Source organism: Acinonyx jubatus, chromosome D4 (assembly GCF_027475565.1).
Source record: "Acinonyx jubatus isolate Ajub_Pintada_27869175 chromosome D4, VMU_Ajub_asm_v1.0, whole genome shotgun sequence".
NCBI lineage: Eukaryota > Metazoa > Chordata > Mammalia > Carnivora > Felidae > Acinonyx > Acinonyx jubatus.
The window spans coordinates 53,358,555-53,381,951 of NC_069391.1; the positions used below are offsets into that span (position 1 = coordinate 53,358,555).

Sequence of the window (23,397 nt, forward strand, 5' to 3'; positions counted from 1 at the left end):
AGGTCATGATCTCACGGTTTGTGGGATTGAGCCCCACATCAGGCTCTGTGCTGGCAGTGTGGAACCTGCTTGGGATTCTCTGTCCTTCTCTTTTTCCACCCCTTCCCCCTTGCACCCCCTCCTCATAATAAGCACAAATACAACTTGAAAAATTTAAGCCAGATATCTCTCTGAATCACCCAATTATTCAAATGGACAGAGTCATCAGAAACTCACCAAATTGCTTGTTTTGTTTCTGCCTGTTATACACTGGTTCTGTGAACATAATAGAGGGCTTAGAAGAGAGACAGCATTCCCTTTAGTTAGGGGTGACACTTTAATGAAATGTACAAAAGGAACCTGATTAAGAGATGTTAGCTCTCAGGTGCATTTACCTGTCCCTGGGTAAGTCATGTAATTTCCATGACAATTTCCCAGGTGTGATGAGGTTGTGGCTATGGTATCACTATTGTCATTTCTAAGTGGAATAGCCAACAGCCATGGAAAGGCATTACCCCATGTTTCAGGGGCTTTCCATCCTATGTAAAATACTGCTCTCACCTATAGAATTCTGTGTGGAAGAATGGACAGTGGCCAATAACAAATGCATTGTATTCAAAAATATTTTTTGGTTAATTCAGTTTGGATTGGAACACATTTTCCCATGTAAATGATGTTAAACATAACGGTTCAATTTCCAGCCAGATGACTAAGAAAGAGTTCTAATAGTATTATGAGTTTTTATTTGCTTCTGTGTTATGATGAATCCTGTGTTCTACCTGGAATCCAAAAGTTCAGTGACACATCACATATAAATAGCATATGCCAATTCTAGTCTTTAAATGCAAATCTTTCCTTTTCCTCTTCTGCCTCACTGTCCACACTCCAGCATAAAAGCAGAGAGGATTAATAATATCAAAAATAATACCAGCTAGCATTTATTGTAGGCATATTATGTTCTGGTCATTGCACTGAGCAATTCTGTGTATTTTATTATTTAACTCCCACTAGTTTCCCCATTTCATGCCTAGGACTAAGAAATTCAAGTGACTTGTCCAGAGAAAAAGAGCTGTTAAAAGGTGGAAACTGGCCTGAGGACTCCAAACCGTCTCCTGCCTACCCCCAGGAAGGACACCCTCTGCAGCCATATTGGCCAAATGTTGTTTCCTTGGTAAGAATCCCCTTACATACCTTCCTCCACCCTTGGACTAGCTCAGTTATCCCTGTTTAGGCTCTCACAGCCTTGAATTTAGAGTACTCATGACTTTTATACTAGCATTTGTGTAGTTATGTAATTAATGTCTCCATGCTCCACTAGATGGTGAGTGCCATGAGGAAAGGGACCATATCTGTCTTCACCTTTGTTCCCACGCCCGGAACATGGCCGGGTCTCTATTAATATATTTAGAACAAAAAAATGAAGTAGAAGTGAGAACATTACTTTTATGGGAGCAGAGAAGGAGGTGCATGTGTGGGCAGAATCCAGGCTTCGGTGTCTTGGGGGCAGGGTTGGGCCTCTAATATTGATGATCTAGGGGGGTAGCCACAGGTGCTGTAGCTCTTAATGCTGGGGGGCCCAGGATGGTATTAGGATCACTATTTTACCTGTCAGATCATTATGTCAACCTTCAGTCTCAATAATTGCCCTTGAAAGAATTTCCAAAGAGTCAAGAGGTTTGCCATCTGTACGGTGGTTTCTCAGAGTTCTGTTTCCATAATCCATTGGTTCTTTAATTTTTTTTTTATTTATTTACTTTACATTTGTCCAGCCTTATTGAGGTATAATTGACAAATAACAATATGTGAATTTAAGCTATACAGCATGTTGATTTGATACATGTATATACTGTGAAATGATTACCTCAGTGTTTTTTTTTTAATGTTTGATTTATTTTTGAGAGAGAGAGGGAGAGAAGGGAAGTGGGGAGGGGCAGAGAGAAAAGGGACAGAGGATCTGAAGTTGGCTCCGTGCTGACAGCAGTGAGCCCCGTGTGGGCTTGAACTTGAACTCATAAACCTTGAGGTCATGACCTAAGCCGAAACCACCCAGGTGCCAACTCTCCCCCCCCCCCCCCACCCCGTGTTCTTAATTGAGAGTCATTTGCCAAGGCCTTGATAATACCTCCAGGGGTATTGCCCTTGGTATTTCGTCTCATTCCTGCAAGTTCCCAGTGCAAACACTCTTCTACAGCGGGTCTCATCTCCTCACGGGACGCTGTCCTCCTCAGAGCTTTCCTCACCCCCCTGCCTGCCTCCAAACCAGTTCCACTTCCCATGCTCGCTCCCTTTGCTAAACCCTAGTGACCCCGCAAGGCCCTGCAAGTACCTTCTCCACACAAAGCCTTTCCAGTCTGACCCTCCCGTACCCGTATCTGTATCTAAGTCGGTGCCATGCCCTCCTCTTGCCTCCTTTTGGCAAAGAAATCTCGCCAGACGGCGGGACTGTCGCTTTTTCCTGACTCCCCCATCGTTCCCCACCCCCACCCCCTTGACGCTGGCTGTAGTACTGCTTGTTCTTCGGTAGGTGGCACCCTTCACAAACAGAATTCCGGCGGTTTTGTTGTTTTGCTCTACAGGATAGTGTCCCTAATGAGAGGCACAGATGCCCCAGAGCAGCTACCTCAGCTGATCTTGTTCACTAATTAGAAACATTTGCTTCCTTGGAGTCACAAAAATGTTCCCACTATTATTCTGTTTTGTGAGGGGAAACAATGTGGGTTGTTATTTAAGCGATTCCATTTTCCAGCCCTCATGTGCTTAGAAGACAAGAAGATACCAAAACAAAGCCCTTCTTGATTATTTTTTGTTTTCAGAGAATAAGGGAGAAATCATGATTCTTTTTCCAATTTTGGTATGGAATTTTTCTTCTCATAAGATGATGACAATATTAAAATTTTCTAGGGGGATCTTTATCATGAAAAACAGTTAGAAGGGGAGAATGTTTTTAAAAACACAACGATAGACTGCTAATTGGAAAGAAAGACATCAAAAACTGGGCATATCATTTAGAATTCGTTCTCTTTAACAAAAATATTTGAAAATTGGTTGCTTTATGAAATGGGGAAGTTTGGAACATACACAGGCACATTGGTACCTGGACTTTTCTGGAAGCATGATGCAAGCATTGCACTTACTTAAGACCACTCTCTCTCTGAGGTCGCGCCTGGATATTTGTTGCTACTCACTAAGGCATCTCACTTGGAAAATAGATGCACTGCCTTTTCTTGTAGTAACCTTCCAGAACTTTGAATCACTACTCTAAATTTTATTTCCCATGGGATTTTCCTTGGATCTTCCAACCCCTAAGATCACTTTGCCCTCCAACTATCTCCCTTTGTTTGTACAAACCAAGTACAGTATAAGGAGTTGAGATTAAAATGTAGCAAGCACATTGAAATGTGTACCTCTGAATATACATTGTGCTCTTCAGAGAAACTGTGGAAGGGTCTATTTATTTTACTGATGATTCAGTGTCTGAAAACATTTTAACACTTCTCTTTGGGTTTTATTTCAGAGCCTTTTGTAATGGGATAAGCGCTGTTCTTTTTTTTAATATTTATTTATTTATTTTGAGAGAGAGAGTAGGGAGGGGCAGAGAGAGAGAGGGAGACAGAGAATCTGAAGCAGGCTCCCCCACTGTTAGTGCAGAGCCCAACGTGGGGCTTGAACTCACGAACCGTGAGAGCATGACTTGAGCTGAAATCAAGAGTCGGACGCTTAACCGATTGAGACACCCCGGCGCCCCAAGATCAGCTCCGTCCTGAGTTCATTCCATGGATCCTGAGTTCTTAATTCTTTGTGCACCTTTGCATTCCTGTGCTGTCCAGATGGTATTTATCCCATGAGCTTTGTATCACCCTAGGGGAAACAAACGCACTAATATCTCCTCTCCTCTCTCAGGACAGGTTTCTAATATTCTCTCACTTGCAAGTTCTGTATAGAAGACTCTACTCCATAGAGTGTCTTCAGGTCAGTGTCTGACCTGAAAGATAAGTAACTTCAGTGGTCTCTACACTGCCAGTGTGTCCAGTGGTGGCCTCTTCCATTTCTGTTGGGAGTCCCTCATCTCTGACGTCAAACATGTTCAGGACTAGAAACGTATTCTCTAATTTACATAAAAATATAGTGTCTTGTCATCTCTGTAATCTCCCTCCATTTTCAATTTTTTCATTCTTTATGAAGGCTTGCCATGTTTTATTACAGAGTGTTTGGACTAAGTGTCAATTATCATAGAGAATTTAGGTTATTCCCAATCTTTTCATAATTTCCTATATCCGCAAACTATTGTATTTCATTTATTTATTTTCAAGTGTTTATTTATTTAGAGAGGAAGAGAGAAAGTGCATGCATGCAAGCGGGGAGGGGCAGAGAGAGAGAGAGGAGAGAGAGAATCCCAAGAAGGCTCCACATTGTCAGCATGGAGCCCAACATGGGGCTCAAGACCATGAACCTGTGAGATCGTGACTTGAGCTGAAACCAAGAGACAGACACTTAACCAACTGAGCCACCTAGGCACCCCCAAAACTATTTGTTATTGTAGTCGCTCTCAACACCTCTTATATTAATTTCGTCTGTATCTATTGCTTTGGGATGATCGTAGAAACACATTCTTTGCAAATGTATTCGCTCACTTATGAATCAATAATTGGTTAGCAGTTTCCTTCATTCATTTCTTCATTCACTCAACTGCCATTGACTGAGCACATATTCGCTGCAGCCATTTATTACTACACTGGTGACAACAGCAGGAACCAAGACACTAGATCTAATTCAGTCCCCAGGGAGCTTGCTGCCTGGTATGTTGCCACTTTGTAAGGGAATGTTAAGTAAAATACGGTTCAGGAAGTGCTTGCTGTGTTACTTTCACTTTCAGCTACTTTCACTGATGGAATTTCATTTAATCCTCACACCACGTTTTCAGGTTGGGCGTAATTAGAGTAATTTCTATTTTATTCCAGTGGCAAACATGGGGAGGTGGGATTTGAACCCAGAGGTTCAGCTGATCGGGCCACACCAATGTGGACATGACTATCTTGGCTTCAAAGATTGGCTGCCTCCATCATATTCAGTTCCCTTTTGTTAATCATCCTGCCATATTTCAGCTCAGACTTTACGGTAACAAAAATAGAAACTGAGGGGGCGCCTGGGTTGCTCGGTCGGTTGAGTAGCTGACTCTTGATTTCTTGGTTGGTGAGATTGAGTCCCACATGGGGCTCTGTACTAACAGCATACAGAGCTTGCTTGGGATTCTCTCTGTCTCTCTCTCTGTCTCTCTCTCTGTCTCTGCCTCTCTCCCACTCTTATACACATGTGCTCACTCTCTCAAAATAAATAAAATAAACTTTAAAAAATTATTAAAAAGATAGAAACTGAGAATAATATTAATAGCCAATCCTCACGTAGTATTTACTCTGTGCCACTCTTCTAAGTGATCAAAATCGGGGCGCCTGGGTGGCTCGGTTGGTTCAGTGTCCGACTCTTGATTTTGGCACAGTTCATAATCCCAGGGTTGTGGGATCGAGCCTCACATCAGGCTCTGTGCTGAGCACGGAGCCTGCCTGAGACTCTCTCTCCCCCTGTGTCCCTCTCCCCATTCACGCTCGCTCTCTCTCTAAAAAAAAAAAAAGAAAAAAAGAAAGAGAAAAGAGAAACGTTCAGAAAATCCTATGAAGGAGGTATCATCCTTATTTTATAGATGAGGAAATAGAAGCAGAGACAGCAAGAAGGTGGCTGAGTTGGGATTTGAGACCAGACTGAGTGTCAGGGTCTGTGGCGTGGATGACAACACCATGCTGTCACTGACCAGTTGAACCCCCACTATGAAACCAGCGGCATAGCTCCCTCATCCCGCAACACTTGACCGGATACGGCTGAGCTGTTCCTGTCCCTGTGTCCACGTGCACATGGGTCCTCCTGGAGCTGCTGCACATGAGGTATGGGCTTTGGCAGGGTCGCCCTGGAGCTTTCCACTTGGACCTCGCACCGGCCACCGGCAACAAGTGACTGGCATGGCTTCCCAGGGGCACAGCAGTATCAAAGTCACCAGGTCTCTTCTTTACGGTGAACTTGCCTTGATAATGCCTATGGCAGCGTGGTCTTTTCTGTAAATATGGAAGGAAGGATTTTAGAAGCCTGCTTGGCTTTGGGTTACAAAAATGCTTCGGTGTCTCCCAGTTTATTTAGAAGTACCTCCATCTGTGTGTACCAGCTTCCCACCTATTTTCCTTCTAGCTCGGGTTTGCTGGAGACTCGGCATGGGCCCACATGCTGGGCCTGCCAGTTGATTCTTTAATCCCCACTGCCTTTGGGTTACACACGCGACTCTTTGAACATAATTTGATTTTTTTTTTTAAAGTAACTGCATTATTTTTAAACAAAGACTTTTTTTAAAAAAAAAATCACAGCTTATTTTATGGACTACAAATGGCAGACCTTCAAGCCTGGGGGGACTATTTCAACAATGAATATATGTTTATGAAGATGTAGCTGGACAGCCATGGCATAGACAGCCTTAGCTGTAAGAAGTCTCTAATACAGCAAGATCCTTTTATATCCGAGCAGTCTTGTGGTATAGGTAAATTGCTTTTGGAGTCAGTTTTGGCAGGAACATAATCTGTTGCTCGAAGTCATGCCATGGACGAGAACCTTCTGGGCCTTTTTGCTTAGCTCGCACGATGCAATTTACACTTCCCCGTCCTAGTCAAGATGGAAGTGGACGTTCAATTAAAATGTTGTGCAACTACTGACTAAAAAAGCCAGAGGACAACAGTGAAAAAGAAGAGATCCCTCCCAATTAGACACTGTGTGTGTGTGCGCGCGTGTGTGTACATGCATGTGTTTGTACGTGTGTTTGCGTGGTTAAAACAGTTCATACATTAGCTTTCTGTCAGAGGAACTTTCCTCGAACTTGTCCCTTGGTTCAGGCCAGTGCAGATGTCTCTCTGTGACATGCCTGAAGGGCTCTTGACCCCAGGACTTGCTGAGGGCGAGGAGCACATTTGCTGAGAGTGGTTGCGTCTACGCTGGGGAAGAGAACCAAAGACTCGTCTCTCCGTGGGAAGAAATGGTGTGCAGAAAACAAAAACAATATATGGTTTTAGTGCTCTCCAGTTTTCTTCTCACAAAGGAGTTGGTAAAAACTCTGAGCCAGGCGTGTCTAGAAAGCGCTTTGTTCTGTCACGCCTGTGTTCCCTTTTTTCTGGTTGTTCTTACTCTGCTGGTCCTGCTTGGCTCCAGGTGACTGAGGGACGTCACTTATCTTGTGTCACAGGCCATATTGCTATTTGTTGGGAAATTCTCTTTCTTTATGTCTATACTGGCTCTGAGCCCTTTGTTTAGTTTGATTAGTTTTGACTTTATCATTAAGTCTTGTATCAAAGTACTATAATACTTATACACGTGTAAACGTAATACAATAGGACTAGGAAGTAATAAGGAAAAGTCACTTCTCGTTCCTCCCACCCTCTGTTCCAACCCTCCCTGAAAGTGATCCTGTTAAGCTCTTTTAGTTGCTGCTTGTACTATTTATTATAGTGTTTCTTTTTTTTTAAGTTTATTTATTTATTTTGAGAGAAAGAGAGAGAGAATCCCAAGTAGGATCCATGCTGTCAGCACAGAGCCAGATGCGGGGTTCGAAACTCTCAAACCGTGAGATCACAACCTGAGCTGAAATCACTAACATCCAAGTGCCCCATTATTTATTATAGCATTTCTTTTTTTTTTTTTTGATTTAACTTTATTTTTTAAAATTTACATCCAAATTAGTTAGTATATAGTGAGCAATGATTTCAGTAGATTCCTTAATGCCCCTTACCCATTTAGCCCTTCCTTCCTCCCACAACCCCTCCAGCAACCCTCAGTTTGTTCTCCATATTTATGAGTCTCTTTTGTTTTGTCCCCCTCCCTGTTTTTATGTTATTTTTGCTTCCCTTCCCTTATGTTCATGTGTTTTGTCTCTTAAAGTCCTCATATGAGTGAAGTCATATGATTTTTGTCTTTCTCTGACTAATTTCACTTAGCAAAATACCCTCCAGTTCCATCCACGTAGTTGCAAATAGCAAGATTTCATTCTTTTTGATTGCTGAGTAATACTCCATTGTGTGTGTGTGTGTGTGTGTGTGTGTGTGTATATATATATATATATATATATACACCACATTTTCTTTATCCATTCACCCTTCGATGGACATTTGAGCTCTTTCCAGACTTTGGCTATTGTTGATAGTGCTGCTATAAACATGGGGGTGCATGTGTCCCTTCGAAACAGCACACCTGTATCCCTTGGATAAATGCCTAGTAGTGCAATTGCTGGGTTGTAGAGTAGTTCTATTTTTAGTTTTTTGAGAGAAATCTCCATACTGTTTTCCAGAGTGGCTGCACCAGTTTGCATTCCCACTGACAATGCAAAAGAGATCCTCTTTCTCTGCATCCTCACCAACATCTGTTGTTGCCTGAGTTGTTAATGTTAGCCATTCTGACAGGTGTGAGGTGGTATCTCCTTGTGGTTTTGATTTGTGTTTCCCTGATGATGAGTGCTGTGGAGCATTTTTCATGTGTCAGTTGGCCATCTGGATGTCTTCTTTGGAGAAGTGTCTATTCATGTCTTTTGCCCATTTCTTCACTGGATTATTTGTTTTTTGGGTGTTGAGTTTGATAAGTTCTTTGTAGATTTTAGATACTAACCCTTTATCTGATATGTCGTTTGCAAGTATCTTCTCCCATTCTGTCGGTTGCCTTTTAGTTCTGCTGATTGTTTCCTGCACTGTGCAGAAGCTTTTTATTTTGATGAGGTCCCAGTAGTTCATTTTTGCTTTTGTTTCCCTTGCCTCCAGAGACGTGTTGAGTAAGAAATTGCTGTGGCAAGATCAGAGAGGTTTTTGCCTGCTTTCTCCTTGAGGATGTTGATGGCTTCCTGTCTTACATTGAGGTCTTTCATCCACTTTGAGTTTGTTTTTGTGTATGGTGTAACAAAGTGGTCCAGGTTCATTCTTTTGCATGTCGCTGTCCAGTTTTCCCAGTACCACTTGCTGAAGAGACAGTCTTTATTCCATTGGATGTTCTTTCCTGCTTTGTCAAAGATTAGTTGCCCTTACGTTTGTGGGTCCATTTTTGGATTTTCTATTCTGTACCATTGATCTGAGTGTCTGTTCTTGTGCCAGTACCATACTGTCTTGATGATTTGTCTTGATGATTACAGCTTGAAGTCTGGGATTGTGATGCCTCCTGCTTTGGTTTTCTTTTTCAAGATTGCTTTGGCTATTCGGGGTCTTTTCTGGTTCCGTACAAATTTTAGGATTATTTGTTCTAGCTCTGTGAAGGATGCTGGTGTTACTTTGATAGGGATCGCATTGAATATGTAGATTGCTTTGGGTAGTATCAACATTTTAACAGTATTTGTTCTTCCTATCCAGGAGCATGGAATTTTTTTCCATTTCTTTGTGTCTTCTTCAATTTCTTTCGTCAGCTTTCTGTAGTTTTCAGTGTATAGATTTTTCACCTCTTTGGTTAGATTTATTCCTAGGTATTTTATGGTTTTTGGTGTATTATAGTATTTCTAACTAATATGCTTATGCTGATTGTCTGTACTTGTTCCCAATTGTAGACATTTTTCATTCATTGTGGATGAGGCTTTCGCTGTCTTTCTTCCTCACCCCGTCTCTGCCCTCACTGCTTATTCTGCTCCTGTCTCCACCCTCATACTCTAGTTGTGCCCAAAGTTTTGGTGAAATCATTGCTTAGCCTTTGCAGCATCATGACCATATACGTTGTTCACTGCAGATGCAAGTAATGTGCAACAATTGCATTTCCTCTCTTGTATAACTTTTTAATCTTGATGTTGGCAATTGCCTTATCTTTTCGTTTGCTTTGTTTACTATATGTGCATTAACAATTTGTTTTCCAGATGCTTCAATAGATTTGTCAAACATCTTTCAATAATTTTTTAAGCATGTAAAACAGTTGAAAAAAATCTGTGGGTTCCATTCCTTCACCCCCATCTTCCTTCATCTTCCTCTGGCCCCTCGCCCACCCTGGAGACTTTGCCCTCTGGGCCTGTAGCACAGGAATCAGTGTGGGACTTCTCGGGTCTTGGGCCAATTATTTTGCAGATTCCTTGTCTTTCCTGTCTATATCTTGGTTTTCTGAAGCACAGCCTTGCATGAGAAGCATGTTTTTGAATTCTTGGGCAGTCTGAAAATGTCTTTATTGTATGCCACCTTGATTAATTAATAGTGTTGCAGGGTATAGCATTCTGTTCACATCTGTCAGGATTTTGAGGCCTTGTTTACTGTCTTTTATAATGTAGCTTTTTTTTCCTCCAGCTTTATTGAGGTATAATTGACAAAATTGCAAGATACTTAAAGCGATAGGTTTTTCATCAAGAAGACCCATGTCCTGGCGTGCTTGGGTGGCTCAGTCGGTTAAATGTCTGATTCTTGACTTCAGCTTGGGTCATGATCTCACGGTTTGCGGGTTTGAGCCCCACATTAGGCGCTGCGCTGGCAGTGGGGAGCTTCTTGGGATTCTGTCTCCCTCTCTCTCTGCCCTTCCCCTACTTGCTCTATCTCTCTCTCTCAAAATAAATAAAAATAAACTTAAAAAAAAAGATCCACATCCTTCAGTTTGGAAAATTGTTTTGTTTCCTTAGCAATTTCCTTTCCTGTTCTTCTCTTCTGTTTTCTCTGTCTGGATCTTCTGTTAATTGGATCATGGATGTCCATTCTAATTTTAAATTAGAATTAGGCATCCTAATTTTCTTTCTTTTTTCTTTTTAAAAAAATTATTTATTTTTTAATTTACATCCAAGTTATATATAGTGTGTGTGTGTGTGTATATATATACACACACATATATGTATGTATGTGTATATACGTGTGTATATATATGTATATACATATACATATATATGTATATATACATACATATATATATAGTGTTATATAGTGCAATAATGACTTCAGGAGTAGGATCCAGTGATGATCCCCTACATATAACACCCAGTGCTCATCCCAGCAAGTGTCCTCCTTAATTCCCCTGCCCATTTAGCCCACATCCCCACCAACAAACCCTCAAGCAACCCTCAGTTTGTTCCCTATATTTAACAGTCTCCTATATTTTATCTCCCTCCCTATTTTTATATTATTTTTGCTTCCCTTCCCTTATGTTCATAGTTTGTATCTTAAATTCCACATATGAGTGAAGTCATATGATATTTGTCTTTCTCTGACTAATTTTACTTAGCATAATACCCTCCAGTTCCATCCATGTTGTTGCAAATGGCAAGATTTCATTCTTTTTGATTGCCAGCCAATATTCCATTGTATATATACACCACATAGTCTTTATCCATTCATCCATCGATGGACATTTGGGCTCTTTCCATACTTTGGCTATTGTTGATAGTGCTGCTATAAACATGGGGGGGCATGTGCCCCTTCAAAACAGCATACCTATATCCTTTGGATGAATACTTAGCAGTAAAATTGCTGGGTCATAGGATAGTTCTATTTTTAATTTTTTGAGGAACCTCCATACTCTTTTCCAGAGTGGCTGCACCAGTTTGCTTTCCCACCAGCAATGCTAAAGGAATCCTCTTTCTCTGCATCTTCACCAACATCTGTCATTTCCTGAGTTGTTAATGTTAGCCATTCTGACTGGTGCGAGGTGGTATCTCATTGTTTTTTTGATTTGTATTTGCCTGATGATGAGTGATGTTGAGCATTTTTTCATGTTAGCCATCTGGATGTCTTCTTTGGAGAAGTGTCTATTCATGTCTTTTGTCCATTTCTTCCCTGGATTATTTGTTTTTTGGGTGTTGAGTTTGAGAAGTTCTTTATAGACTGTAGATACTAACCCTTTATCTGATATGTTGTTTGCAAATATCTTCTCCCATTCCATCAGTTGCCTTTTAGTTTTGCTGATGGTTTCCTTCACCGTGCACAAGCTTTTTATTTTCATGAGGTCCCAATAGTTCATTTTTCCTTTTGCTTCCTTTGTTTCCAGAGATATGTTGAGTAAGAAGTTCCTGCTGGTAAGGTCAAAGAGGTTTTTGCCTGCTTTCTCCTCGATGATTTTGATGGATTCCTATCTTACATTTAGGTCTTTCATCCATTTTGAGTGTATTTTTGTGTATGGTGTAAGAAAGTGACCCAGGTTCATTCTTTTGCATGTCACTATCTGGTTTTCCTAGTACCATTTGCCAAAGAGACTATCTTTATTCCATTGGACACTCTTTCCTGCTTTGTCAAATATTAGTTGGCCATATGTTTGTGGGGTACATTTCTGGGTTCTCTATTCTGTTCCATTGATCTGTGTGTCTATTTCTTGTGCCAGAAACATACTGTCTTGATGATTAAAGCTTTGCAATATATCCTGAAGTCCAGGATTGTGATGCCTCCAGTTTGGTTTTCTTTTTCAGGATTGCTTTGGCTATTTGGGTCTTTTCTAGTTCCATACAAATTTTACGATTGTTTGTTCTAGTTTTGTAAAGAATGCTAGTGTTATTTTGATAGAGATTGTATTGCATACGTAGATTGCTTTGGGTACTATTGACATTTTGACAAGATTTGTTCTTCCAATCCAGGAACATGGAATATTTTTCCATTTTTTGCTGTCTTCTTCAGTTTCTTTCATAAGCTTTCTATAGTTTGCAGTGTATAGATTTTTCACTTCTTTCACTCCTTAGGCTTATTCCTAGGTATTTTCTGGGTTTTGGTGCAATTGTAAATGGGGTTGATTTCTTGATTTCTCTTTCTGCTGCTTCGTTATTGGTATATAGAAATGCAACTGATTTCTGTGCATTGATTTTAATATCCTACGATTTTACTGAATTCATGGATCAGTTCTAGCAGTTTTTTGGTGGAGTCTTTTGGGTTTTCCATATAGAATATCATATTGTCTGCGAAGAATGAAAGTTTGACCTTCTTGCCAATTTGGATGCCTTTTACATGTTTGTGTTGTCTGATTGCTCAGGCTAAGATTTCCAATACTACGTTGAATAACAGTGGCAAGAGTGGACATCCCTGTCTTGTTCCTGACCTTAGGGGGAAAGCTCTCAGTTTTTCCCCATTGAGGATGATATTAGCAGTGAGTCTTTTGTATATGGCTTTTATGATCTTGAGGTATGATCCTGCTATCCCTACTTTCTTGAGGGTTTTTATCAAGAAAGGATGATATATTTTGTCACATGCTTTCTCTGCATCTATTGAGAGGGTCATGTGGTTCTTTTCCTTTCTTTTATTGATGTGATGTATCACATTGATTGATTTGTGGATATTGAACCAGCCCTGCATCCCAGGTATAAATCCCACTTGATCTTTTAATAGATAGGTGAATAATTCTTTTAATATATTGTTGGATCTGGTTGGCTAGTATCTTGTTTAGAATTTTTGCATCCATGTTCATCAGAGAAATTGGTCTATAGTTCTCCTTTATAGTGGGTTCTTTGTCTGGTTTTGGAATCAAGGTAATGCTGGCCTCATAGAATGAGTTTGGTAGTTTTCCTTCTATTTCTATTTTTTGGAACAGCTTCAAAAGAATAGGTGTTAACTCTTCTTTAAATGTTTGGTAGAATTTCCCTGGAAAGCTATCTGGCCTTGGACTCTTGATTTTTGGGGAGAGTTTTGATTACTAATTTGATTTCTTTCCCGGTTATCGGTTTGTTCAAACTTTCTATTTCTTCATGTTTCAGTCTTGGTAGTTTATATGTTTCTAGGGATTTGTCCATTTCTTCTGGATTGCCCATTTTATTGGCATATAATTGCTCCTAGCATTCTCTTATTATTGGTTGTATTTCTACAGTGTTGGTTGTGATCTCTCCTCTTTCATTATTGATTTTATTTACTTGGGTCCTTTCCTTTTTCTTCTTGATCAAACTGGCTAAGGGTTTATCAATTTTGTTAATTCTTTCAAAGAATCAGTTCCTGGTTTCATTGTTCTGTTCTACTGTTCTGTTTTTATTTTTTTATTTTGATAGCATTGATTTCTGCTCTAATCTTTTTATTTCCCATCTTCAGCTGGTTTGGGGTTTTATTTGCTGTTCTTTTTCCAGCTCTTTAAGGTGAAGGGTTAGGTTGTGCATCTGAGACCTTTCTTCCTTCTCTAGAAAAGCCTGGATTGTTATATACTTCCCTGTTATGACCACCTTTACTGCATCCCAAAAGTTTTGGGCTGTGGTGCTATCATTTTCATTTGCTTCTATGTACTTTTTAATTTCTTCTTTAACTTTTTGGTTAAACCATTCGTTCTTTGGTAGATTGTTTTTTAATCTCCAAGTATTTGTTGTCTTTCTAAATTTTTTCCTGTGGTTGATTTTGAGTTTCATAGCATTGTGGTCTGAAAATGTGCACGGTATGATCTTGATCTTTTTGTACTTGCTGAGGGCTGATTTGTGTCCCAGTATGTGATCTATTCTGGAGAACGTTCCATGTGCACTTGAGAAGAATGTGTGTTCTGCTGCTTTAGGATGAAATGTTCAGCATATATCTGTTAAGTCCATCTGGTCCAGTGTGTCATTCAAAGCCATTGTTTCCTTGTTGATTTTCTGCTTAGATGATCTGTCCATTGCTGTAAGTGGGGTGTTGAATTCTCCTACTATTATGGTATTATTATCAATGTGTTTCTTTATGCTTGTGATTAATTGATTTATATATTTGAGTGTTCATGTTGGGGGCATAAATGTTTACAATTGTTAGATCTTCTTGGTGGATAGAACGCTTAATTATGATATAATGCCCTTCTTCATCTCTTGTTACATCCTTATTTTAAAACCTAGATTTTCTGATGTAAGTATGGCTACTCTGGCTTTCTTTTGGTGGCCGTCAGATCATGGATGGTTCTCCATCCCCTTGCTTTCAATATGAAGGTGCTTTGAGGCCTAAAATGAATCTCTTGTAAACAGCATATAGATGGTGGATCTTGTTTTCTTCTCCTTTCTGTTATCCTATATCTCTTTTTTTTTTTGAGGGATTGAGTCCATTGACATTTAGAGTGAGCACTGAAGGATATGAATTTATTGCCATTATGTTGCTTGTAGTGTTGGGTTTCTGGTAGTGTTCTCTAGTCCTTTCTAGTCTCTGTTGCTTTTGGTATTTTTGTTTTGTTTTGTCTTTTCTCCCTTCAGAGAGTCCCCCCCTAATTTTCTTGCAGGGCTGGTTTAGTGGTCGCAAACTCCTTTAGTTTTGTCTGGGAAACCCTTTATCTCCTTTTCTATTTTGAATGACAGCCTTAATTCTTGGCTGCATTTTTTTCTGATTCAGCCCATTGAATATATCCTGTCACTCCTTTCTGGCCTGCCAGCATCCTAATTTTCTAATCTTCTATACCATTCTTGGCTTTTTCATTGTACCTTTCCAACCCTCATAATGAGATTTTAAAAATTTAGCTGCACTATTTTTCAACTTCAAGAGTTCTTTATTTTGATTTTTGATTTTTTAAAAAAGATTTTATTTTTAAGTAATTTCTACACCCTTTGTGGGGCTTGAGTTCACAACCCATGCTCCACTGACTGAGCCAGCCAGGTGCCCTGGTTTCTAATATTGTATTTTTTCTTCCTTGTTTTCATGGATGCAATATCTGTCCTTAACCTTTAGCATATTAAGTGTGGTTTGATATTGATCTTCTGTGTTCTGTATTCACTCAACCATTTGTTCAGCAAATGCTTCTTGAATACCTGCTACGTGTCTGGCATTATTTCATGCTTAGAGATACAGTACTGCATACAACATGGTCCCTGCTTTCATGGAATGTTTATCCAAGAATTGTTTTAGCCTGAGACATTTATTGAGAATGAGATGGCGTGGGTACTTAGAGGAGAGAGGAAGAGTTAACTTTAGGAAATGTATTAGTTTGCTGTTGCTGCTGTAACACATTACCATTAACTCAGTGGCTTAAAACAACAGAAATTTATTCTCTAATGGTTCTGGAGGTCACAAGTCCAAAATTTGTTTTACCAAGCCTGCATCAAGGAATAGGCAAGGCTACATGTGCTCCCTAGGGAGGTTCTAATGGGGAATCTTTTGCCTTAACTTTTCCAGATTCTAGAATTTCACTCCTTCCATCCTTTGGCTGGCCCTTTCCACCATCTTCAAAACCAACAGCCTTGAGTTTTACTCTAGGCATCATTAGTCAATATGTCAATGCCTTCTTCTCTTATAAGGACATTTGTGATTACATTTAGGGCCATTTAGGATAATCCAGGATAATCTCCCCATCTCAAGATCCTTAACATACAAGGTAACATTTACTGGTGCCGGAAATTAGGACTTCAAAATCTATACAGTCCATCATTTAGCCTCTATAGGCACTTTGAATTTGAGACACTTCTTAGACATTCAAGTAGAATGTCAAGTGGCAGCTGGTATGTTAATTTGGAATGAAGGAAAAGGTCAGGGATAATCATCAGTTCATAGATAATATTCAAAGTTACAGGTTGGGGCACCTGGGTGGCTCATTCAGTTAAGCATCTGACTTCAGCTCAGGTCACGATCTCACAGTCCGTGAGTTCGAGCCCCACATCGGGCTCTGGGCTGATAGCTCGGAGCCTGGAGCCTGCTTCAGATTCTGTGTCTCCTCTCTCTCTGCCCCTCCCCTGCTCATGCTCTGTCTCTCTATGTCTCAAAAATAAATAAAAACATTAAAAAAAATTTTAAAGCCACAGGCTGAATGAGATCACTTAGCAAATAAATACAGAGAAGGAATTGAGGATTACTAAGCATGGGTAATTCCAAGTAGATGTTGGAAAGCGAGGAGAAACTAATAAAGTAGACTAGTGAGTAAAAGCTAGTGAGGTAAGAGGAGAACCAAAAAAGAAAGAAGGGTGATTCTGAGAATATCAAGAAGAAAGTAAGTGAGAAACTGTATGAAATTGATAATAGAATCAGGAAACTTGATGTCCTTAGTGATCTAATTGCAGTTTTGGTGGTCTGGTCATTGCCTGACTTGAAATGGGCTGTTAAGAATGGGAGCAGAGAAAATAATACAGCAATAATAGATAGCCCTTCTGAGAGTGTGGTGTAAGGCAGCAAGAGGCGCAGAGCAGAGTAGCAGGAGGAAAAGTCAGTGTCGAGATTTTTTTTTTTTAAATCAACTTTATTAAGGTATAATTTCCATGTAATAAAATGTACCTATTATAAATTTGCAGTTTGATGAGTTTTTTACACCTGGGAAACCACCACTGCAATCCAGATTTATAACATTTCCATCATCTCCAAAACTTCTGTATACTCTTTTGCAGTCAGTCTGCCCCCATGCCAGGTAACCGCTGATTTTCTTTGTCATAGTGGATAAGTTTTGCCTGATCTAGAGTTTCGTATAAGTGGACTCATGCACTATGTAGTCAGTTTCTTTTGTTCATCATAATGTTTTTGAGATCCATCCTCTTGTGTCTGCCTCTATTGCTTTTTATTGCTGAGGGGTATACAGATATATCACCTTTGATTATCCATTTATCCATGGACATTTGGGTTATTGGGACATTCTGTCTTGGAGCTATTATGAACAGAACTGTAATAAAACACAAGTGTTTCTATAGAGGTAGGTTGTCATTTATCTTGAGGAAATATTTAGGAGAGCAGTTACTGGGTTCTATGGTATTTTATGTTGATTTTAAAAAGTATATGGTCAATTGGCAAGAGGTTGTACCATTTTACAATCCCACTAGCAATGTATGAGAGTTCTACATCTTTGTCAACACTGATATTGTTACTTTTTAAAATCGTAGCCATTCTAGTGAGTGTATAATGGTATATAATTGATATTTATTTATTTATTTATTTATTTATTTATTTATTTATTTATAGTTTACTTATTATTTACTTAGAGAGAGAGCGAGCGAGCGAGCAGGGGGGTGCTGAGAGAGAGAGAGAGAAAGAGAATCCCAAGCAGGCTCTGCCCTGTCAGCATGGAGCCCAACCGGGGGCTCGATCCTATAAACTGTGAGATCACGACCTGAGCCGAAATCAAGAGTCGGATGCTTAACAGACCGAGCCACCCAAGCACCCCTCATTGAGATTTAATTTGAAATTCCCTAATGATTAATGATGTTCAAGATATTTTCATGTGTCTATTTGTTATTTGTTTATCTTCCTTTGTGAATTACCTATTGAAGTATTTTGCTGGTTAAAAAAAATGGGTTATGTGTCTTCTTTTTTTTTAATTTTCATTTTTATATTTTAGAGACAGCACAAGCAGGGGAGGGGCAGAGGGAGAGAGAATCTTTTTTAATTTTAGTTTAATTTATTTTTAAATTTACATCCAAATTAATTAGCGCATGGTGCAACAATGATTTCAGGAGTAGATTCCTTAATGCCCCTTACCCGTTTAGCCCATCCCCCCTCCCATGACTCCTCCAGTTTGTTCTCTGACCCTCTGTTTGTTCTCCATATTTAAGAGTCTCTTATGTTTTTGTCCCCCTCCCTGGTTTTATATTATTTTTGTTTCCTTTCCCTTATGTTAATCTGTTTTGTATGTTAGAAGTCCTCATATGAGTGAAGTCATATGATTTTTGTCTTTCTCTGAGGTATACACACACAGACACACACACACACACATACATACACCACATCTTCTTTATCCATTCATCCATCATTGGACATTTGGGCTCTTTCCAAACTTTGGCTATTGTTGATAGTGCCGCTATAAATATTGGGGTGCATGCGCCCCTTTGAAACAGCACACCTGTATCCCTTGGATAAATACCTAGTAGTGCAATAGCTGGGTAGTAGGGTGGTTCTCTTTTCAGTTTTTTGAGGAACCTCCATACTGTTTTCCAGAGTGGCTGCATCATTTAGAGGGAGAGAGAATCTGAAGCAGGCTCCATGCTCAGCCTGTTGTGGGGCTTGACCCCACAACCCTGGGATCATGACCTGAGCCAAAATCAAGAGCCAGACATTCAACCAACTGAGCCACCCAGGCACCCCTGGTTGTTTGTCTTCTTATTGAGAAGTAAGAGTTCTTTTCTGGGTACAAATCCTTTGTATATTTTCACCCAAATTGTGGTTGACCTTTGCATTTTTTAATGTGTCTTTCAAAAAAATTTTTTTAAATTTTAACTTAAAACATATTATCAACTTATTTTTTTAAGGTTGTTCTTTTGTTTTTGTCTTTTATGTTTTGTGTATGAAAAATCTTTGCCTATCTATGGTGGTAAGAATGTTTTTGTATGTTTTCACTTGAACTTTTATGGTTTTTGCTATTATGAGTAAATTCTGTGCATACAATGAGGTTAATTTTTGTTTATATAGATATCCTTCTGTGATTCTTTTCTCAGAGAATAGCCTTATCATATTTGTCAAAAATCAACTGACCGTATGTCTAGGGGTCTATTGCTGTTTCATTTTTCTATGTTTATCCTATGTGAACATTAATTCAGCTTATCCTAGGTCTTGAAATGGGTAGTGTAAGGCTACGAACTTTACTCAAGTGTCTGAAGATCCTTGTCTATCTTCTCATTAAAATGATAATCACTTAAAAGCACATTAGAAGTGGAGATAGAGTACGTGGGCTTAGGGCTATGATCTAACGTTTTCATCGAGAGAATGACTATATCAATATCAGTTGAGTTCTCTCCCCTTTCATGCTGTTCACTTTCTTTAGATAGGTACATGTTACTGTCTTTCCTACAGAGTATATGTCTCCCAGCAGCACGGTAAGGGGATGTACACCCAATGTTTACTAGGAAGGCCTTCCTTCATCCCTGAAGCTCCGTGTTTCAGACCAACCCTCCACTAGCTGCTACTTGTAAGTCTCTCTGCTCTATTTTCTTCAGAGTCTAAACTTCCAGTCTCCTAAGCAATGGGAGGACAACCAGGGCCTGTTTTCAGAGAAGTAAGGAAAGGAGAAGGGCCCTTAGTGTCTGATCACTCCTTTCTTTGTGTACAGATTTTCCTTCTTAGGTTTCATTCCACTTCCTGGTTCCTGGTGCGTCCACTCCTTAGCCTTTCCGAGGTACTGTGGGTGATTTGGCTCTGTTTTTAAAATAATTTTTCTCTTAGATACTGGATTTTCTCACTTACTGGCAGTCATCTCTTCCCCATTTTTTTCTTTGTCTTTGTGCATTTTTAGTTCCTGTAATTTATTTTAGTGGCACTTCAAAAGGTGGTAGATAAGTGCCATTCTTCATTTCACCCTGCTATGTCAGATGTACCTTTAAGGTAAAGCTCTTTATTTTTTTAATTGAATTGAATTGTTTTTACAGTTTATTTATTTTGACAGAGAGAGAGAGAGGGAGAGCGAGAGAGTGCATGCATATGCACATGTGTGTGCAAGCTGAGGAGGGACAGAGAGAGAGAGGGAGAGAGAGAATCCCAGGCAGGCTCCACACTGTCAGCACAGAGCCTGTCACAGGGCTCAAACGAACTGTGAGATCATGACCTGAGCCGAAATCAAGATACTTAACTGACTGACAAACCCAGGTGCCCCGGTTTGTTATCCTTTAAAGGATGCTTTGTAAAATGCCTGTCGCTGACTACCTGATAATGACTTATTTTTCTACTTGCTCATTGTCATTGTCCTGCTCTCCAACCTGCAAATTCTGGGCTGGGTACCTTTGGGCCCTGCTTCTGGGTTCTGAGTTCTTTGTTCTTCTGATGTTGCACCAGTGGTATTGCATGGTGGTGACAGATGTTGCTTGGGTGATTTCTATGCCTTTTGGTATAAAGAATAACTTCTTAGCTAGAAATGATTTTCCCAGACGCATAGACAACATTAAACATCACCTTAGACTTGAGCAGGTCTGCAGGATTTTTCCTACTTTCACGGAGTCTGCGTGTGCATATTCCCTGTTTTAAACAATGTGTGTAACTCACATCAACTAGAGCCCTTGTTCCTTTCATATCTAGTAAGTTTACTTGAGTGCCTTGAAACCATGGTCTGTAGAAATCTATCACCAGCAAGATTTCTGAAAATTCACAAGGAGCTCGCATTTGGAAGGTCTCTGACAACTGCATCTGTGTTTTTCTTCTGGCTACGTTGCTACAGCCTAGATGTGAATTGAGACCTCTCCAAATTCCAAAGCACCACCCTCACTCAAAGCATCTGTAAGTATTGAATTGAAAAGGGTTTTCACTGAGTAGAGAGTGACTTGAGAATAATTTGATTTGGGGAGAGGTTGAGTGGAGAAAAGTTTGAATTGTACAGAGATTAAGTTTCATTAAGATTGAGTTCTGCAGAGAACTAATTGAATAGCATGGTAGTGGATTTGAGTAACATATGGTTGGATTAAGGGTCATATTTCACATAGTAGAGTAAACAAACAAAAGTCCACAATAAATTCTCCAGAATCCTTTTGGGCCCCTCCTTTTTTGGCTGGCAGGGGGCTTTCTGTGTCTTTCTAAAGGGAAAAGGGGGAAGGGCTTTATCACAAGTATTCTCCTTGCTCTCTCTCTTTTCCCTTTCTTTTTCTCCTCTGCCCCCTCCACTCATTCTTTTTTCTTTTCCTTTTCCTTTTCCTTTTTCTTTTTCTTTTTCAGAGAGAGATGGAGGGGGGAGGGACACAGAGAGAGGGAACAGAGGATCCAAAGCTGGTTCTGAGCTGACAGCAGAGAGCCCGATTTGGGGCTTGAACTCCTGAAATTGAGATGAACCATGAGGTCCTGAGCTGAGCCAAAGTTGGAGGCTTAACCAACTGAGCCACCCAGGTGCCCCTCCTCCACTCATTCTAAAACAACAAAGAAACTCCTTTCCTTGTTTGTCTTACAGCAATTTCAAGCTCTTCTTGGACAGCCATATCCTTACTGTTTGAATTGATACTCTGAGTGCTCATCAAAGTGTTTCTCAGAGACTATTCCATTTCTAGGATGGATACTTTTTTCCTACCCTGTTACATTAAAGTGAACTAGTGATAAATTACTCTCCCTTCGTTCTTTCTGGAGTTCATTGAACAGAATGCCAGGAGTGTATTAGTCAATATTGACGTGGAGAACAAAAAAGAAAGGTCAACGTGTGCTCTTTGGAGAACACTAAGATAGATATACTTGTCTGTCAGCCTGTATTGGTATAGTCCTCTGTGGTTCCAATCAGTGAACTGGTCAAAATAACAATGGTAGTTTTTTGTTTTTGTTTTTAATGGAAATATAATGAAAAGATGCTGCAATACTTTACTGTCACTATATCACACATGTAAACCTCTGCATATGTATTTATGGAGTTATAAAATCCCCCTGGGTAAGCCTGCAAGTAGCTGAAGTAACAGTTCCCACATTAGATCTAAAATTCCAAAGCAAATTAATGTAACAGGCAATGAATGTTTACTAGGTGCTTAGCCCTGTGCTGGATAGAAAAGATGTATGAGTCCCAGTTCTTTCCTTCAGGGAATTTCAGAATCTTACTAGTGGAGTAAGACATAAGCAGAACTAATTTTAGATAATATGCAAGAGCATAAACTTAAGGGTGAAATCGTGGGGGTAAAGCTCTATGTTATGGGACTTTGGAGAAGGGTTGTTATGGTTTCCTCAAACTGAAAGCCTGTGGGAGGGAAGTGGGGCTTCAGCTGTGCCCCAGTGAGAGGTGATGGGCGTATCAGGAGAGGACAGGATTTGTACAGAGCTAGGTTTGGGGGGATGGTTGAAAGAGGGTGAGGAACAGTTAAGAAGATGAGATCTGTGGTGGAGGAGTATTTCTTGGGGAACACTAATGGTTGAGGTCAGCTAGGTCAGGGGAGCATTGACCGGGTTCTAGGGCAAAGAGACGGCGCTGTCACACAGAGAGGAAGAAGCCGCCAGGATCGGACTATACAGGAAGAACAAGCAATGATGAAATTAACTGTATAGATACATTTCCCAGTGTTGCGCAACTCTGTTTGATTCCACAATGCTTACAGGTCTTCCTCAGCAAAAAGAGGGAGAAGGAACTTTTCCTTTCTCAGCAAGAAGGATGTGAAAGGAAAACATTTTTTTAAGAACTTAAATTAATTTGTTTTGCATAATGATGTGGATTAAAATAAAAAATTGCTGTTGACTCTGTGCCAACTGTGCCTGCCTGTGTCTGTTGAGTTGTCAGTCCACCTTGCAATGAAATCCATTTAAAAACTTATTTTCTCTTCAAGAGGAGTGGGCTCGTGAGGCTTATTCTGCGATGCTGATGAAGTCTCCAGGGAGGTGCGCGTGCCATCGGAGACCAGCAGCAATTAGTCCCTCAGAGTGAGGAAGTTTCTCCTGTTCACTCTATTCTTTGTGTAGACTCTAATAGTTCTTTAACAAAAGGCTTATCTTGTTTTGTTTTTTTGAAGGACTGAAGTGTACTTACAAATGCATTTCAGTCTTTTCAGAAGAGTCTGGCAGACTGAGGAGGCTGGAGATGGTCGGAGGAACATGGCTGCAGGGATGAAAGGCCAGTTTTGACCTTCAGAGGCTCTCAGAGCTCTTACTTTTTAAGAACCCATCCCAAGTCATTCTGACACGTGAAAATGCACCCGTGTCCTACGAT

General features: G+C 40.0%; 1 protein-coding gene across 1 annotated transcript in view; it reads left to right on the plus strand.

The window, feature by feature from the left end:
* Positions 1-23,397, plus strand: part of FREM1 (FRAS1 related extracellular matrix 1) — a 309,646-nt gene that overhangs the window by 39,425 nt on the left and 246,824 nt on the right. Inside the window, exons 3-4 of the mRNA XM_053205086.1 lie at positions 1,011-1,150; positions 5,675-5,912. The gene's annotated coding sequence lies outside the window, so the exon portion shown is untranslated. The remainder of the gene's footprint in view (positions 1-1,010; positions 1,151-5,674; positions 5,913-23,397) is intronic.